At 43.5% G+C, this 19,835-nt stretch overlaps 1 long non-coding RNA gene across 2 annotated transcripts in view; it reads left to right on the top strand.

Moving 5' to 3' along the window:
* The first annotated feature begins 8,407 nt into the window (after positions 1-8,407).
* Positions 8,408-19,835, top strand: part of LOC121144346 — a 60,198-nt gene continuing 48,770 nt past the window's right edge. For both annotated transcript variants that reach the window (XR_005881697.1, XR_005881698.1), the window contains exons 1-2: positions 8,408-8,465; positions 13,630-13,793. This is a non-coding gene — a long non-coding RNA (uncharacterized LOC121144346). The remainder of the gene's footprint in view (positions 8,466-13,629; positions 13,794-19,835) is intronic.

Raw genomic sequence — 19,835 nt, 5'->3', positions numbered from 1 at the left:
ACGGTACAATTTGTCACAATCTGAAGGTCCAGGACCTGGGCTGGCTCCAGTGTCTCCTTGTTCCTCATGGTACCAAGTAAAGCTTATGTGGGAGAGCCCTACTCTGTGCCGCTGCTCTCAACCCGCCAGCAGCCCGGGCTTCTTCATAGCATCGTTGAAGTGTCTCCGAAGCTGAAGACGGTGAGCTCCATGGAGAAGGCATTCGTCAAGCCTTGACACCTGTTCAGTTAGCTACTGTCCCTACACTAAGGTGAGTCACATGAGCAAACTCAACGCGAAAGCTTAGAAACCCAGATTCCACCTCTCGAGTGGGGGTGCGCCCAGGGAATTGCCAACGCACTTGGGATAGCGGTACTAATGAGCTGCCACACTGTTGCAAACTTTGACAGTCTCACGCTCACACAGGATGTCCTAGTGTCTACTGTCAGGGCTCACAAGTGAAATAGTGCCCAGAAAGCGCTGAGTGCAGGCTTTGGTACACATGTGTGGGAGACACTTCACGTAAGTGAAGACGGAGTTTTCTGTTCCACTTGGTCCCCCCTAGTCCCAAATAAACACACAGAGGCCTATATTAATCAAAAACTGTTTGGCCAATGGCTCAGGCTTCTTACTGGCTAGCTTAGCTCATTTCTATTAAGCTATGTATTGCCATGAGGCTGTGGCTTGTTACTCTTTCGGCACGTTACTCCTTCGGCTGCTACATGGCGTCTCCCTGGTGGCTCCTCTGTCTTCTTCTTCCCAGCATTCTCCTAGTCTGGTCGCCCTGCCTATACTTCCTGCCTGGCTGCTGACCAATCAGCATTTATTCATCAACCAATAAGAGAAGCATATATTCACAGCGTGCAGAAGGACATCCCCAGTCACATAAGGATACAGGGGACCTGGCTTCAGTGCCCAGAAGTCACATGGCAGCTCACAGCCACCTGTGTGTCCAGTTTCAGAAGATCCAGCACCCTCATCTGGCTTTATTTGGCACCACACAGAAACACGAACAGGCAAAAATACTTATATGCATTTTTAAAATGTGACTAAATGTGAGGGAAAGGAGAGAAATAGGAAAGGGGTGTTGAGGAGGAGAGGAGGACAATGTAGGAAAGGGGATGTGGTAAGTCTTGAAGGTCAAGTTATGGTAGGGTCCTAGGAGATTACATGGCACTCTTGGGTCAAATTTGCTTGTAACTTTACTGTTAGCTCTTTAGTATTATACACTTTGTACCAGGAAAACATTCTTTCCCAGTTCAAATTTAATGAGTTTTCCTTTTTCAAAAGTACTGCTTCATAGTGGGATAGTGGGTAGGCAAATTTTCTTTTCCTTATTTTATACATTTATCTAGAATGGGATCTTATTACTTATACAATGGAAAAGGACACTTGATATATATATATATATCAGTTTTAGAAAAAATCTTTTTTAAAATTCTTTTTTTTTGTGTTGCATACTTTTTAAATTTTTATTTTTAAATTTAAATTAGAATCAAGGTTGCTTCATATGTCAATCCCAGGTCCCTCTCCGTTTCCTTCACCTCCTCCCACGTCCTCCAACCAACCCCCACAATACCACCTCATTTCCCCAGGGAGGGTGAGGCACTCCATGGGGGTGTCCATAGTCTGTCATTTCATCCAGGGCAGAGCCTAGACCATCCCCCAAGAGTCCATGGTGAGAGTGCATCTCTTATTGTTGGATGGGAACTCAGAGTTGCTTCTTGAGTTCTTTGTAAATTTTGGAGATAAGCCCTCTGTCAGATGTGGGGCTAGTAAATATTTTTTCCCATTCTGTGGGCTGCCTTTTTGTCTTGCTGACTGTGTCCTTTGCCTTACAGAAGCTTCTCAGTTTCAGGAGGTCCCATGTACTAATTGTAGACCTCACTGTCTGTGCTATTGGTGTTATATTCAGGAAGTGGTCTCCTGTACCAATTTGTACCACACTTTCTCTTCTAATAGGTTCAGTGTGGCTGGATTTATGTTGAGGTCTTTGATCCATTTGGACTTAAGTTAAAATTCTTTTTAGAATTCTAAATAAATATTTTTTATAAGACTGGCAATTTTCAAAGACTCCTTTGTCACCTTTAAGGGAGGTCAATTGGTTTATTCAGTGTACCCTGAGAATTCCCTGGACATGGGTCAGCTATCTGTCTATTTTTTCTGAGAGATCAGAACTTCCTGTTTCCAAGACACTGAAGGTCACACGTAGAACAGAGTATGTTATGGTGTAGGTTTAAACCCTAGTTGCCTAGTTGACTGTCTGGGGTACTCAAATCTGGAATATGTAGTATGACTTCCTTCCTTCCTTCCTTCCTTCCTTCCTTCCTTCCTTCCTTCCTCCCTTCTTCCCTTCCTTCCTTTTTTATATTTTATATCTTTTATTTTTAAATTTAAATTTAAATTAGAAACAAGGTTGCTTCACATGTCAATTCCAGGTCCCTCTCCCTTTCCCTCCCCTCCTCCCGTGCCCTCCCACCAACTCCTCCAATATCCCCTCATTTCCTCAGGGAGGGTGAGGCCCTCCATGGAGGTGTCCATAGTCTGTCACTTCATCCAGGGCAGGGCCTAGACCCTCCCCCCAAGAGTCCAGGGTGAGAGTGCATCTCTCATTGTTGGATGGGTGCCCAAAGTCCATTTGTATACCCGGGATAAATATCCTTCCTTCCTTTTAAAAGATTTCTTTATTATGTATACAGTGTTCTGCCTGCACGCCAGAAGAGGGCACCAAATTTCATCACGGATGGTTGTGAGCCACCATGAGGTTGCTGGCAAATGAACTCAGGACCTTGAGAAGCGTAGTCAATGCTTTTAACCATTGAGCCATCTTTCCATCCTCTACTATGACTTTCTTGTGGCATCACCAGTTTCCAAATAATGACACAGAAGCTTATTAATTATGAAAGCTTGGCCTTTAGCTTAGGCTTATTCCCAACTAGGTCTTATAACTTAAATTAACCTGTTTCTATTAATCTATGTTCTGCCACAAGGCTTTTTACCTCTCTTCATTCTGTATGTCTGACTCCTTCTCTGTCTTGCTGGTGTCTCTCTCATGTACCTAGATTTACCTCGAGTTCCTGTCTCTGCCTGGAAGTCCTGCCTTAACTTTCCTGCCTAGCTATTGGCAATTCAGCTCTTTATGAAACCCATCAGGTGCCTTAGGCAGGCAAGGTAAAACAGTGAGACATCTTTACACAGTTTGCTCAAATATCCCTCAGCATTTCCACCTTTTTGTCTAAATAAAAAGGAAAGTTTTTAACTGAAACACAGTAAAACTATATATAGTAAGAACAATTATAAAGTAAGGATTATAGTCACAATGTCCAATCCACTTCTATTTGGCAAATTCAGAGAAATTACTTTATTATCATCTGTCCTATATTGATGAGTTCAAGGTTTTAAGCTCAACTGCTTTCTATTATAACTTGTATTAGCATCCTAAAAATATCTTTTTAGTCCTTAAAACATTTTCTTAGATAAAGAGCTTAAGCTTTTACGTCTCTCAACCTTTATAAACTTTACATATCTTTTGTAAGTTTCTTTTCTGAATTTGGTAAGAAGGAATATTGTAAAACTATCACTGTTTTATTCTTCAACCCCACAAGAGACTCAAGAAGAATATAATATTGCCTGAGTAAACAGGAAGTGCGGAGCAAGCAACTTCCAAAATCATATAAATGACAGAAACAGCTGACTATTTGGATAGTCAGCCAAGATTCCTCTGCAATGTTGGGACATCCATTGTTAGCCTACAGTCCTAGAATATCTAACAGACTTTTCTGTGAAGCAGGAATTTTGAGGGATTGGCCTATTGTGTCTTAGCAAAGCTCAGCAGTCATCTTCTTTTGTGTCCTGCTTGTCCAATTTGGACAGCCATACTGTCAGCAGTCGAGGCAAGGACAGTTTCTTGCCCAATGGCTAGCTTTACCATGTTGAAAGCAAACTCTATGTGGAGGTTCTTTAATGCCCATCATCCTTTTTTGAAGTAAATTGGTGCTACCAGGAGCAAACATACCTCACTGTCAGGAAAAGCCTAATGCTATTAAAACATCTTAAATGCCATATTCCTTATACCTCTGAAGCATTTGAAGATCATCTATCTATCTAAAATATGTCTATTTGACCTTGGAAACATACCTACTATGAATATAAGTTTGATCGCTGTAGATGACTCACTACTAAAACCTGCATTTCTTTATTATCCTAAATAGCTTCCAAGGACTAGAACTTTACATGACATTATTAAATGAACTACTTAGGTACAATAACCTTAAATTTGTATCAATATACAAAAATACCTTAAACAATAGTAGAAATATATATATATGTATATATATAGTCATAGCAAAATAACCTTAAGTTTGTATCAATATACAAAAATCCATACAAATGAGATTAATAGTTGCTTTTTAGTTTAAAAGTAGATTCAATAATCTACCCTTATATCCTATTATTATTATAGTCCCCCCTTTAATCTTTCCAGAAGAAGATCCTTGAATCTAACCTCCTTAGTTTCCATGCTTAGTTTCCTTCTTGACCATGACTAATAACAACTTGCAACGACCCCCCGAAATGATGATAAACATCCAAAACTCACCAAATGACCAAACACATACCCATCACTTTGGAATGTAGGTGTTGTGTTCTCTAGACTGCTTCCTGTTGTCTGGGGGCAATGGCATCTTTAGAGGACCCTGGGAAAATTGAGATAATGTCCAAGTCCTGGGAGAGCTAGCTGTATTTTTGTTGTTGTTGTTGTTTAGTCTTTATGTAATGGAAAAGTATAGAGATTATTTGAAGTCCTGGCTGGAGTAGTCTGTGAGGCTGGACCATCTCAGATAGACATTTTGAAGTTGTTCTAGATGCAGATTTGGGAGGAAACAGCAACTGAGGCATTCTGAGAGGCTACTTGTCTTCATTGGTATCTGGTCCTTTTTTTTTCTTCTGAAGACACACAAACTTATAAAGGTAACATACCTATCTGAATTAACACAAGTGTGGAATATGCAGTGTGCACAAGTCAGCTAAAGATTTTTTTGTTTTATGTTTGAGCAAATAAAAGACATCTGTTAACTTTATAAGATGGATGGACTGTATAACCAAACTTCAATATAAATCTCCATCCATGCCATATGAAGGATGGTATGTAATAATTAGTCATGGGGACTCTGTAGTCAACAAGATTTATCATGTCTCATCTAGCCTCAGAGCTGTTCCCATGTAGCGGGATTAATTTATGCATCACTTGTCTTACAGTTTTTCTTGAATTCCTCCTTCATGTATGTAGCCAAGATTTTCAGGAAGTCTCCCCTGATCAAATCTGGTCTTTATTGGTCTTGAAGGAATACATAGTTGTTGCTGGAGTTTCTTTCTCACCAGGTCCCACAACTGTTAGCCCCAAATAAACGTACAGACACTATATTAATTATAAAACTGTTGACTGATGGCTAGGGTCTCTTACTGGCTAGTTCTCTCTTAACTATTAACCCATAACTACTAATCTATATATTTCCACATGGCCTTGTCTTACTGAAGAAAGCCCAGACCTGTTATCCCTTTGGCAGCTACACAGCGTCTCTCCAAGGTCTCTCTCTGCCTACCTTTCCCAGAATTCTCATCTCCTAGTCCCACCTATCTTCCTGCCTCTACTGGCTATTGGCCAAGTAGTGTTTTATTCATCAACCAATAAGAGAAACATATTACAGAAGGACATTCCCTATCACATAGCCTTCTTTTTTTCTCTTTGGAAACAAAAGTATAACCTCTCCCCCAATGCAACACATTTTCTGACTTCCATTTTAAGTTAAATATCCTTAAACGATACAGGCTGGCTTAATTCAGTAGTATTTTCCCCTACAATCCAATGTCTCTCAGCAGTCTTTACCTTGCACTATCAGCATTCAAAAAATTCAAAATCAGAAAAACACCATACAGGATCTGAATGCTCTGTGTATTTCCCATCCTTGCATGGCTTTTTTTGTATTGTTTTTCTCTTTCTTTAAATACTTCACTTTACTATTTTTAATCTGTCTGTCTGTCTATCTATCTATCTATCTATCTATCTATCTATCTAATGACTATATCCATTTTCTTCAGCATCTAAGCACATTTTAAAGCATTCTGGACCTATTTAGAGCCCTCTGCTCATCCCCCCTGGACCTGGCTTTACTAAGTACCTGCAGTGTTCTCTGACTTCATGAGTCAAGTCTTAAATGGCTAGACCACCCATTTTGTGGCTCATGTAGCACATGCTGCTGGTGGCTGGCTTTACCCTCTTTAGGTCCATGACAGCCTTGCCTCATGCCTATAGGTACCTGGCAGGAGTCACATCTAACTACTTCAGCTCTGGGAAGTTGGTGGGCCAAGCTGTGGTAGGTGTTTCTACCTAGCTTCCTACTGACTGTTCAAGTGCTTCATTGCATTACAGGACTCTTCTTCTGTGAACCCTGTAGTCCCCTGTCTTCCCAAGCTTATGACTGCACCTTGTCATCTGTGTGTGTGTGTGTGTGTGTGTGTGTGTGTGTGTGTGTGTGTGTGTGTGTAGAGGCCATTACTCAGGGGTAACCCACCTTGTTTTCTAAGACAAGGTCTCTTATTTGGCCTGAGGCTTGCAAATATGGCTGGACTGGCTAACAGTGAGCCCCAGAGGCCTCATCTCCCCCCACAGCAGTGGTATTCCAAACACCCATCACCCACCATGCCCAACTAGTTCACATGGGTTCCAGGGACTGAACTTGGGTCTTTACGGTTGCATGGTAAGAACCTTCTGGACTTTAGCTCATCCCCTCTTCACCTCTTGTTCTGGGTCTCCTCCATGGTGGCCACTGTGAATCTAGGGCAGGAGTCTAAAGGTACTTCATGCAGAGGAAGGAAGACAAAGGAAATATTTTAGGCACCACCAGCTGTGTTGTTACTATTGCAGTAGCTCAGATTTGCAACAAAGCTTTCAGATAGCCCCTCAGGGTGCTGGTGAGCACCACCATGCCTCTGTGCCTCAGCAGACACCTGACAAGGCTGGGGCTCTGATCTGGAACATTTTTTTTTCTTTCTTTTGATCAGGTTCTACCGAGTTTTTCAGAGAAACTGGGTTCACACACTACAGCACCAAAGAATGGCTGGGTGACTGTGGTGTCATTTTCCAATGTGCACAGGGCTGATTAGGCAGGGACATGATAAAGGAGTGGATCTGGGCCATAGCAATTGAAAATGACCAGCTATGTTCTAGATGGAATGGGATGGAGAGGCAGGTGACTAAAGTGTTGCTTGATAGAGTGACTGTGTTATGAGTTGCCGTGATGATTGCTCTGTAATTGCTAGAAGATAATTTTTCTACATGAACTGGCAGCAGAGAGTTTGGTGCTTGCAGAATATGGGTTTCTGAGCCCTACCTCCAGGGGTTCTGGATAAGCAGGTCGAGACTGGGACCAGGGAATCTGCATTTCTAAGACATTAGTGATGCTGTTGCTGCTATCTGGAGACCACAGTTTAGGAACCATGGTGCCATGGCCATCAGGCATCCTCTTGGTTTCTGAGTATTTCTAGGAGCTTTGCTTGTTCCTGCTGGTGGACAGGCTGGAAGAACAGTCCAGGCTCTGGGCTACACTCTGGAAGATGGTTTCCTTCCTTCCTTCCTTCTTTCCTTCCTTCCTTCCTCTCTGTGTCCCCACCCCCTTTCTGGGAACTAACTTCAACATTCCTCAATATCCTCTGAATTGTCATTGTCATTATCCTCATTATTATATAATTAACTAATTAGTATGTGCATGTGTGTTTGTGAGAGAGACAGAGACAGAGACAGAGACAGAGTGAGTAGCTGTGCCGATACCATGGCAGGCACATGGAGATCAGAGGATAGCTTTCAAGAAGGAGTTGGTTTTCTCCTTCCAGTGTGTGTTCTTGGGACTGAACTCAGGTTGTCAAGGTTGTGACAACTGACAATCCACTGAGACATCTTGCTGACCCGTATCATTATTTTTGTAGTGTTGGGGACTGAGCCCAGGTAATAATCAGTTAGGTAAACACTCAACCTTACTGAACATACCCTCAACCCAACATTATTAATTTTTGGTATGAATCCCATCTACCTGTGTTAAATAAATGGATCACACATGTTTATTGCCCAGTGGTCATGAGGCTGGCCAGGCTGTTGCTGTTGAAGATGAACACAGGGCTACTGAGCCTCTTCTGGATGGAGTTCTTTTTCAGCTCCCCTAGGAGTCCCCACGCTCTGCCTCACTCCCCCCTTGCTTTTCCTAATATGTCCAGTCACATTTTAATGGCTCAAATGGTTTTGAAGCTCTCCCCGACAGAATCAATTTTCACCCTCAGCAAAGGGAAGCTCCCGTCCCTTCAGCAAGGAGTCTACTTGAGCGATAGGCTTTCACGGGAGTCCGGAACTCAAATGTGTTCTGACTGTTGCCTTGACGGTGTCGTGTTAACTTGGGGACCAGAAGTGGATTTGTCGTGCAGTTTCTCTGATGAGACAGGTAGTGCAGACTAATCCAGGCCGATGGCAGATTTTGTCAGTGAGACAGCGGTCGCACTTAGCTAGTTGGGTGACAGAAATATTTGGTATTAATGGCAGAGTTTCATTGAGAATGTGTATTTAGGGGAGTAAACTGAAACTAGTAAGATTCTGGTTCCTCCCAAGAAAATGGTGAGCTCAGCGAGATCAGGATGTGAGCAGTATAGTATGACAACTGTTTTCCTCCAGACCACACTTGTCACCAAGACCGTTTAATGATAGCTTTAGGGCAACAGGGGTGAAAACACCCAAACCCCCAGCTATCCAGTGTTCAGCTGAGGTATCAAAAGGTGGGAAAACCTTTAAAAGACCTTAAATACACTTATCTCCAGAGTTTTGAACAGCATTGGCAGCGACTGCTTCCGCTGCTCAGAAAGCCAACAGAAATGCCGGGTGTCTTGGCTGTGCCCCCAGCAAGCTCGTCATTGAAGTTGTCATTTTGCCTTTTGTTGTGGTTACCTGACCTCCGAGAGATTGCAGCAGGTGATGGAGGGGGTGGGGAGCGGCAGATGTGTGCAAATTGCCGTTTCCTGATAGCTCTTTGCCTTGGAAACAGGAGAGTCCACTGATTTTTCTGAATTTGGTCTTTAAAAGATATAAGGAGATATGATTGGGCATGGGAAGGGACTTGGACGTCAGCCTGAGAGAAGGAAACCGTGTCTCACGGTGCATGCATGCCTAGGGTCACTGACTTGGCTGCCTGCCTGGAAATGTTTGTACCACCCATCTACCTCTTATTTTCTCAGAGGGAAACCCTGTTCCCCACTGGAAACTCATCAGCCCTGGAGTTCTAGAATCAGAATGTTCCAGTGGTTTGAAATTTATAGGGCTCTTCTTGGTTATGTAGGTTCCCCCCTCCCAAGTTTAGACTTTGATTTAGTCCAGGAATATTACCCTTGCTGAGAAAAAGGGTTGCAGCAGGAGAGATGGGTGGATGAGAGAAAGCAAGGGCGAAAATGTTCAAAACTCAGTGAAAGCATGTGTGAAATTGTCAAAGAATTAACAAAAGAAAGAACTTGCCTACCTTTGGACTAAACTGTGTGGATGGACGTTCACTGAAGCACCATAACAAGTTCACACTGAATCATCATAGCAAGTACATACTGAACCATCACAAGTTCATACTGAACCACCACAACAAGTTCACACTTAACCATTGTAATAATTTCACACTGAACCATCACAAGTTCACACTGAACCATCACAAGTTCACACTGAACCATCACAACAAGTTCACACTGAACCACTGTAATAAGTTCACACTGAACCATCACAAGTTCACACTGAGCCATCACAACAAGTTTACTCTGAACTATCATAACAAGTTCACAGACACTGGTCAGTTGTTCAAGGACTAGTTTATGTCAACTAAGTGGAAATCTAGTCTTATACACTTGTGCAGCAATGGTGCCATATTGGAAATGATTTCTTCTCTCCTCCATCCCTCTCACTGGTGTGTTCATATTAGAATTGGAGACATGTGCAATTGGTGAGATAAGAATGGGATAATTATTGCTTCTCTAGTGAAAAGGACTAAGGGCTTAACGGCTGATGTGCATGTATGGCTTAATGGCACGTACATATGGTCTTTATTATGCCACTTAGTGGAGAGCAAGACAAACCCAACTCTTAATTAATTATCCTTTTGTTCCTAATGTTCCAAATCACTCACGAGCAGATCCTAAGATCCAGATATGATGAGATGGTATAAAGAGCCTGCTTTGGTCTCTACATATACACATAAAGATGACTTAGGTCACACAGTTATGTGCTCAGTTTTAAATTTTAACTATGTACCTTGGTGTTTGTTCTTTGCCAGTAAATTTTGAACTATCTAATTCCTTGTACTGGTAACAGAATTGGCATTTTGATCTTAATTGGCTATTGATACTGACTTGAAACTTGGAATGGAGAGGACTTCCAATTAAGGAGCTCCATGCTAGTCTTCTGTGTGACAAAGGGCTTGGAAATCTCAAGCAGAAGCCCATTCAGGGACCTGAGTAATGGAATAGTGTAGCATGGAAGAAAGCTTTGGGTAGGGTGGGTCTTTCAGAGTCATCTCCACAATCTGTGACATCTTTATTGCTGGTAGTTACAGGTATGTGCCTTTATTTTTTTAATCAAGCAGAGGCTATGGGAGTTAGGCTGATGTTTTGGGCACTAGTGGGTACACTGGATATAAAAATAAAGCTTTTTGTGGGAAAAAGGTTGATTTTTTCTCATGTATGTACGTATGTGTGTGTGGTATATGTGTATGTGTATGTGCATGTGTGTGTGGAGGCCAGAGGTCAATGTTGGATATCTTCTTCAATCATCTGCCACATTATTTTCAGAGATTGAGTCTCTCATGGAACATGGAGCTCATCAATTAAGCAGGGCTAGCTGTGGAGAAATTGCAGCGATCTGCCTGACTCTGGTTCCCAGCACTGTACTCAGACATGTGTCTCTGCACCACCTTTTCATGTGTGTTCTGGGGTTCTGAGTGCAGGTCCTCATGCTGTCACTGAGACATGTTGCCAGACTCCGTTTCTGTCTCTTTCTGTTTCCCTGTAGGTCAGGACACTGGATGGTGAGTATGCTTGACTCTGCCATTGATGGAAAAGCAACTTACAGTAGTTATTGATCAGTTCCTTCATATTCTTTTCTTTAGTCTGGTTTGACCTGTTTCCAAGAGGAAACAATGGCAGGACTCTCTTGGTGTTGTGCATTTGCTTATCAGCATGCTTTTGGATTGTCTTTCACTCGTTAGTGATACAATCTTCCACACTAGTGGTAGCTTTTTAAGGCCTGGGGTTCAGATGCAGGCAGAATTTGTGAGTGAGTCTAGAAAGAGAAGTGGGCCTTTAGCCACTCAGGAATACCAGCCTCTTCAGTTAGATAGAGGAAAACTGGCGAATGATTTCAACTACATCTCTTAAATAAGATATAATAGATCAAAAAGCTTTTTATCGATCCCTGACTTGGATTTGGAAGTAGGAACAGGCACAGTGATAGACCAAAAGAAAGGCCATTCTGATTGTTCTTATGAAAGAGAAGAACTTCCTTAAGAAAAGACTGTGATCAAGATGGACTTGGTATTTGTAGTCCCTGCACTTGGGAAGTAGAGGCTGGAGAATCAGGAATATAGATCATCCTCAGCCATACAGTTGAGTTTGATGCCACCTGGAAAAAAATGCCCTGTCTCCAAAAAGTAAATAACCTCAGAAAATAAATGAACAAACAAAAAGAAAAGAAAAAAAGAAAAGGGAAGACTTCGATTAAGTGGTCTCAGAATGCAGACAGATAAGGGAAAACCTGGCATCTACACAATGGCAAAGGAAGCCTGGGGTTGTTTTATTTGGGGGGGAGGGCATGAGGGAAAGTTACCACAGGTCTGAAAGGAGGCTGAGGTTCTGGAAACCAGATGTTCCAGGAGGGTCTTTGTCCTCTGTAGACCGGATACTCCCTAAACTGCATCACATAGGTGATGGTCCAGTTGCCCCTGCTTTGGGAAAAAGGAAGCAATATATCTGGATGATTGGCTATTGTTTCCAAGTTAAGTCTCATCAAAATCTGTGTATACTTTTCCCAGGAGATAGATTTTATATTGCTACAACATATGTAATAGATAATGCTTGCCAAATGTTCAAAACTTTGTGTAGCTTGAACTTGGAGGTCAATCTGTACTATTGACTTCAAATGAGGGAATGGAATCATGATGGAATCATCATCACAAATCATTTCTAGCTCGGGACATCTTGTAACAATGACCAGAATACACCCAGCTGCTGCCTCTGCTTACAGTGTTTGTGTGGGTATATAGGTCAGACCTTAAGGTTTGCTCCCTTCAAAATCTAGAGTGTGGGCCATGAAACCGTTCACCTCTGGAACAGCTGCTAACCCATGAGTACTGTAAGTTCAATCTTCTATGCAGAGCCAAGAACAAAGCAGGAATAAACTGATTATTGACCTATCTGTAAGTCAATCAACGGTTCACACCTGTAGTCTGGTCTGTGATTTCTATTAGTATTCTAAGCTGTCTGCCTCATTGGTTACTTTAAAAGAACTCAATTCATTCTCATTGCAAGGATTTTGGCAAGCTTCTGAGAAAAAAATCTAGGAGAGACTGATAGGAAAGGAAAAAGAAAAAAAAATAACCAGGTGTATTACTTGTCCATAGGGGACTAAGGGAATGATTAGATTCCAAGAAGGGATACAGAGAGAGCTTAGGGAACAAATGAATGATGGACCCCAACAGAGCTGAGCTGTATCGGTGAGGTGTTTCTTAGTGCTATAGTTAAGGAGTTAAAGTGAAAGGCACTTGGGAGTCCTGGGGGTTGGCTTGGCCGACACGGTAGATGTTTTGAACAGATTTGGGAGAGGAAAACCAGACAAATGAGCCCTGGGGATTTTAACTAGAATTAGAAGGGCTTAGGAAAACACAGAAACTGTGGGTGGGAGCATGACTGTTTAACCCCTGAGGGACACATCCTGGAAAGCATATGAAAGAAGATAAGAAGAAGAAGGACTTAGACAAGATTAGTTATCTGATGGGATGACGAGCCTTGATAGCAGATTATCCAAGTTTGGGACGCAATAGTAGAGTGGACAAGAAGAGTTGGGGCAGTGGATGGGCTTCAGTTATACCTGTGGGCAACCCTGATTGTACTTATGAAGTTGAAGAATTTATGTAAGACTGTGGTCAAATGGCCCAAACTAGAAAAGAGAACAGAAACCTTTACAACTAAAGGAAAGGGCTGGGATCTTTGACTCTGAAAATGCTTGGCCTTGTTGCACTGCTGGAGGCTCCAAGGGAACTGGCAACACTAATCAGAGAGATAAATACCTAGTCTGGAAAGGGAAGGAGAAGCAAAGGAAGAGGCTGGGAAGTCACCTACATATGGGAGAGGAGCAGCTCATTGATCTTGAGGACCAGTGGAAGGCTAGGAAGATTCAGTTCCTGTCTGTGGGAGTCAGGAGGAGGACAGCAGAGGGAGGCAGGGCACTGGGAGCCTGTGATGTCATCACTAGTGGGAAGATACTGTTTCTGGGTTACAACTAAATACTCATGACTGTACACATTATGGAGAAGACAAGTTTCCTTTTAGTTCTGTTTCTTACAATTTATCTATTTATTTTTATTTCAGTGCTGATGTTTGAACTTAGGGCCCCTGAGTGCTGGCTCAATGCTCTGCCACTAACTGTGTCCCCAGCCCTGGATCCTGCTTTAGATTACACAGCCTCATTGATTCAGCTCTCTGTGGACGTCATCACACTGGTGGGAGTGTAAGTGAGCAAGAGTGATCACATGGTAAGATAGAAAGCCAGAGGGACTCACAAGTTGGGCTTGCGCCTCTTGTAAAAAATCTACTTTCCTAGAACCTACATGGAGTCCCATGAGAACTGTATGACCTTTCTGAAGGCAGCACCCTCTCTTCCCCCATGACCTAACATTCTTGTCCCAAGCCTGACCTCTCAAAGATGCCACCAGTTCTCAGGACTGCTACACTGAAGCCCATGCTTCCAGAGTGTGAACCATTAGGGTACAAACTTCTAAACCACAGCAGAAGAGAACATATGTTTCTGTGTCAATGGGGTGGTGGGTGTAATTCTGTCTTCTATTGATGACAAGGTATCTGTGACTTAGAGCTAAGAGACGTAGAAAGTTCAGTTTGGATGAAACCAGCCAGCTCTCCAGTCTAGAGTCACCAGTTGTAAAATGAATGTTTGGTTCTGTTTTGGAAGCTCAAGTCCACGTCTCACTTTGCCCAGAATTCCGTATGGAGAGACTGGTGAGTCCCAGCACCTGAGCTGTTGATGCGACGGGCTCTGTCCTAAGTCATAGACATGGACTCTTCTATTTGAGCCTCTCAAAAGCCTGTGAGATTGTCATCAGTCCGATCTCACAGCTAAGAATGTGAGGCCCATGACTTTGACCCCCCATGGGAGCCCTTACCTGTTGGGAGAAGTGGATGGAGGGTGGACTGGCGGGAGGTGAGAAGGGGCAGAGGAGGGGTGGGAGGGAACACCGTGGTTGGAATGTAAAACAAAATTAAAAGAAATAAATAAAAAGTAAATTTATAAAATTGGGGAAAAAAAGAATGTGGCCCAGGAAGCTTCAGTAACATGCTCATGGTTCACATGTTGGTATTGTAAACTGATGGAGGACTTGGAACGCCACAGATTTCACTTATAAGGATGCTATCAATTGTGTCACTCCTTAAAAATATCTTCAGTAAGGTGTTACCACTTTGAGCTCAGGGATCTATTCAGCAATGGGGCTTTCAATACAGATGCCCAACTTTCTATTGGTTTATTTTCTTCTTGTGGTGGCACTGCGGACATATGTATGCAGTTAGTACACATTCCATGACTGGCCGGAGCTGCTGGAGTGACTCTTCTCTTCAAATTCACTGGCTTTGTACAGCACTGGGAGACCCCCACTGCCAAGGCTCGGCTCTTTTCTGTTTGGTTGTACATTATCGGGCGGCTGACACTGAGGCCTGTGGGGCCCAGAGCGCAGCAGGTGAAACTTTATGATCACAATCTCCTGATTTTCTGGAAAGGGTCATTGATCATGGGAGTGGATGCGTTGGGATAGAAAGATGTTTGTCACTTAAATCATTCATTCAGAATTCATTCGTTCACTCATTCATAGACCTTGTGCTAATTCGGACAGAGTAAAAGGCAAGAGTAATATAGTGAGACTGCCAGTCATGATGACATCAGCCAACATCCACTCAAGGCTTGCTGTGCACCCAGAGTTCATTCTCTCTGGGATCTCAGAGCCATTTGTATATCCCCAGGCTTAGATAAGAAGCTGATAGAGAGGGGACAGTAACTGGCCCATTGTTACGCCACTTTGTAAATGGGAAAATGAAGGAGAAACTGACAAAACATAGATTAATACATGAAAAAGAAATTTATAATAGTTTTGGAGATGAAGAAAATGGAGATTGGATAGTGATCTACAGTTAGACACATGCAGATATTCTATAGGTCCTGGGGGGGTGACTAGAGTTTACAGTAATTTATTACCAACTTCATAAATAGTGAGACAACAAGAATTCATGGGCTCCTAAAACAACCCCATCCAATGGTAAATGATTAGGGGATAACAATGCTGCTTGCTTCAATTTCATGTCTACATATTATGTACATGTACCAAGTCATCATGCCACACACCCAGGCATTATATAGCAATTAAAAACTAAGGAGGAGCTGTGGTGGTGTTAGCTTGGCTGAGAATGCCTTGTCTTGCTAGTGTGATCCCTCAGAACCCACGTAAAAGCTTCCAGGTGGCATGCTTTTTAAATCCCAGCTGTGGGGAGATGGAGACAGGCTGATCTCTGGGACTCACTGGAAAGACTTATAAAAGCATCCTGGTCTTGTGTTTAGCTCTACCCAATTTTCCAAGCATGGATATCCCCGTCCTCTTTGGCAGGTGCTTTGGTACCTGGAAAAACTCCAGGAGATAAGGAGGCTTGAGCCGCCTCTTGAGCTAACACGAGATGGACCTTCACATGGGGGATGGGTCCAGCCCACCACACTTTGGTGATCTTGAGCATTAGCCTGGCAGCTTGGGGGCAGAGCAACCATTTCCTGTCTCCTCTGGGTAAGCAGCATCCATTACTGTGTCTGCCCACACAGGCCACAGACGACACAGCTTCTGAGCGGGCTGATGGTGACTGCCCATGTAACCTCCCGGCCTGCACAAAAACATCTTGCAGGCTATTTACTGCTTCGTGTGGCCTGAAAGGTGAAGGCCCTAGTACATCCTTCTTGCAGAATCTCTCTTAATTAGTCGCTTAATAGCCACTGTTCTTTTCCATCCAACCCCGCTGCACACAGGACAGACCCTCAATTTCCTGTAAAGCAGCAATGTATTGAGTGCCGCCTCCATAGTGGGCGAGCCCTCGCCATGCTTCAGAGTCCCCAGGAGGACAAGGCAGCGCCCCCCCCCCGTTCGCACAGACTGGGCGGCAGTATGTGCAGATTGACTGCTAAGTGCTCATTTGCCCACTGTGGGTCTCTGAAATTGCAGATACGGAGGCGGGGTGGCAGTACGTGGGTGGATGAGGGGTGGATTGGTGTGCGCTGCGCTGCGGCTGACAAGTGCCCCATTGTGTCTGCTTTTGAATGTGCTGTCCTGGACCTAATGACACCTCTCAATTAAATTGCAGTTTTGCTCTCAGTAGCTCTGCCCCATTGTCCAGGCCACTTGACCTGTCAAGCCCAGAGGAGGGGGGTGTGTGGGAAAAGAATATTCCCACTCTGCTCATGGGGTGAGAAGCCTGTTTGCATTCTGAGGGGCCCTCAACTTCTCAGAGGCTGCTCAGCCTATCTCCAGACCTAATCTTATGCAAATAAAACAAGGCTTTTGAGCTCTGCTGTGTAGAGCTCTCTATCTGCACCAAGAGTCACTGTACCCATAGTAATGGCTTGCCTTGTGAGCTACTATCAAGAGTGTGCGTGCTTTTCTTTCTGAGAGACGACAGTTCCCAAGTGAAAGGACACTTCAGCTCCGATAAAACTTTCCCTTCTATTGTCTGAGTTTTCTGTTTGTTTTCTGGCAAAGCCCACTGCTGCCTGAGCATTGTGTGCAACGGAACATTTTCCATTTTTGTGTGGCGAGGCCAGCCTGGGTCTTCGGGGGGTTCTTACTAGCGTTGCCTGAAGCGAATACCACAGCTCAATAGCAATTTAATATTGCAATCAGGGAGCAAACTGTGCAGTTTTGGCACATCGTGATAATTATTAACTACATCTATTAGTGTTCCGGTTCTAGTGACTAATATTTACAAAAGGTTTCCTGTGTAGGGGAGACCTTGCCCAGACACAAATGTCTGCGTTATTCCTAAGTGACTGTCATGGGCCCTTTGAGCCTACGCGTGTGTTCACTGTTCAAAGAGAACGCATCAATCCTGAGAAATCAGATTGCAGCACGCCTGGCTCACGAATACCAATTCTCAGGGCATGCCACTTTGCTGAGGTTTGGAGCATTTTGTGAGTTTTGGGGGAAATTTTTCTTGAGGAAAAGCATTTAATAAGTAAGGAGAGAGAGACAGGGAAATGGGGAGGGAGAGGCTTGAGAGGAGGGAGAGTATAAAATGGCAGTCCCGTTTAAATGGTACATTTACGCAAAGTTGCATTTACATGCAAACAGGTCTGTGTTTTCTCCTCGAGGGCTGACCAGTGCAGAGAGTGCCGTGGGGCTTCTGAGGGTGAGACACACTGTCATGCTCCGAGCCCTACACTCCCATACAGAGATTCAACGAGGCAGTCAGGAAGCCAGTGCAGCAATTCTCTGAGGGTAGACGTTCTCTGTGGGTTCTGATCTCCCACCAGACTTCAAATGGTGATCCCAGGCACCAGTGCGGCACCCTGTCTGACACAGCACGATGTGTTCCCCTGGGATCCTCTTCAGTGGCTCTGCGTTCAGTAAATAGTGCTTATAAGTGGTACTAAGGGTGCCACTCCTAATAATATTTCTCAACCTTCAATAAAATACTCCTTGTTATTAACTGACTACGAAGCTTTGCTTTATTTGTTTTTATCATGTGGCATGCATATGTTCATGCATGCATACTTGCTTTTTTTGTGGACGTGCACACACACTTGTCCTTGGTGTGCTTTTTGCTAAAGGTTTGTTTATATGTATCCAGAAAGCAGGGAAATTGGTATTTTTTTAAACTTAAAGATAAAAGCTCATGATGAAATTGAAGTAACTGAAGAATATATTTGAAACAGGCGTGGGATACATGCTCGTCATCACAACTCCCAATAGGCGGGAGGAGGAGGACTGGAAGTTCAAGGTCGTCCTGGGTGACGTATCGTGGTTGAAGTCAGCTTGGGCTGTGTCGGATCCCCTCCCCACCTCCCGATGCATTGTGATACACACCCACACAGACATGTACCCCCCCCACACATTACACACATATATTTGAGGTCCTGCATGTTTTATGTCACTCAGAGAATATTTGGGATGGTTTTACATGTTCAAAGTCAAGACGAATGTTCTGCTGCTACAAGTCTGGGTCTCTGCCGCTCTTAAGAGCAGATGAGTAATTCTCCCCGTCTTCAGTTAAAACCCTCATGTGTGAGTTCTTTCCACTCTCAGCCACTGTGTCCTGGCCTCTAACTTATCATTTCCCTCCTTTCAGAAGGATGACACTTTAGGAAGGGCCGGGGCATCTACCTCCTTTCGGGGCCTTCTCTAGACTCTTCCTTCTACAGCTGACCAAGGACCCACTACAAGGCGAGGATCCTCTGCAGGGTGGATTTGATCCCTGCTCTTGGTGAATTAGGCTGAGCGAGGACGTGATGTGACCCACATCCTTGCTTGACTTGCCTCCACACCTGACTCTTTACCTCACTCTTTACATACCCCTGCCTCTTCTCCAAGGCTGATTTATGCAACATTGCCTCTGTAAACAGTGTGATTCAGATTCTTGTCTCAGGCCCTGCTCTGGGGAACCCAAGGCTTTTGTCCAATGAGCGTGAGTTCATTTGGTCCTGAGTGTATGCACCGGAAAGTTACAAGATGTTTGGTTCAATGTAGTTGGCTGAGATTCTGATAAACTGAGAACTACGCGAACGACCCAAACATTCATACATTCATCTGTCTATTCACTCACTCACTCACTCTTCATAGCGACCAAATATGCTTTGTACTAGATTTTATGTGTTTTCAATTTGTGCAAGTAACTTGATTGAATTTATTTAAAGTATTATGAGATATAACCAGTATAATAAATAAAGATATAGCTTACTTATCTTTAATTGCTACATGGTATTAATGCATTAAATATAACAAAAGCTCATTTTTCATTTTCTTATTCACCAAAAGATTTGAATATCCAGTAAGAGAGACAGTTCAACAGGCTGAGATGCCCCTCTCAGATGTGTGGTTGGTCAAAGTGTCCTCTGCACCATTGTTTACTGCTTCTGTATCCTTGGAGAGGGGTCCTCATGAATCTTGAGTGTTTCGTCTTTCCCAGAGCTGTGAAATCGAATTGCTCCATGCGTCTTGTGGGTCTCTCCTCTCACTTAACAGTCGAACAGCTAAGGGGAACAGCCGCTACTTTTCCGGTTTGTCTCTTGGGGCTGGGAGATGGTTCAGCGGTTATAGCACTGATTGCTCTTGCTGAGAACCCAGGTTTGATTCCCAGCACTCATGTGGTGGTTCACATCCACCTGTAACCCCAGTTTCAGGGGATCCAAATATGTCTTCTGACCTCTACAGGCACCAGACACACACATGGTACATAGACATACATGCTGGCAATACACACATTAAAAAAATCAGGTTTCTCTATGTGTGTCCCTCTTACGGTCCCCCTTTTTACCTGTC

Source organism: Mesocricetus auratus, unplaced genomic scaffold, assembly GCF_017639785.1.
Source record: "Mesocricetus auratus isolate SY011 unplaced genomic scaffold, BCM_Maur_2.0 Super-Scaffold_100015, whole genome shotgun sequence".
In the NCBI taxonomy this organism is placed as follows: Eukaryota; Metazoa; Chordata; class Mammalia; order Rodentia; family Cricetidae; genus Mesocricetus; species Mesocricetus auratus.
Note: the sequence above shows the minus strand (reverse complement) of the source record. Positions and strands in the feature narration are given on the sequence as shown.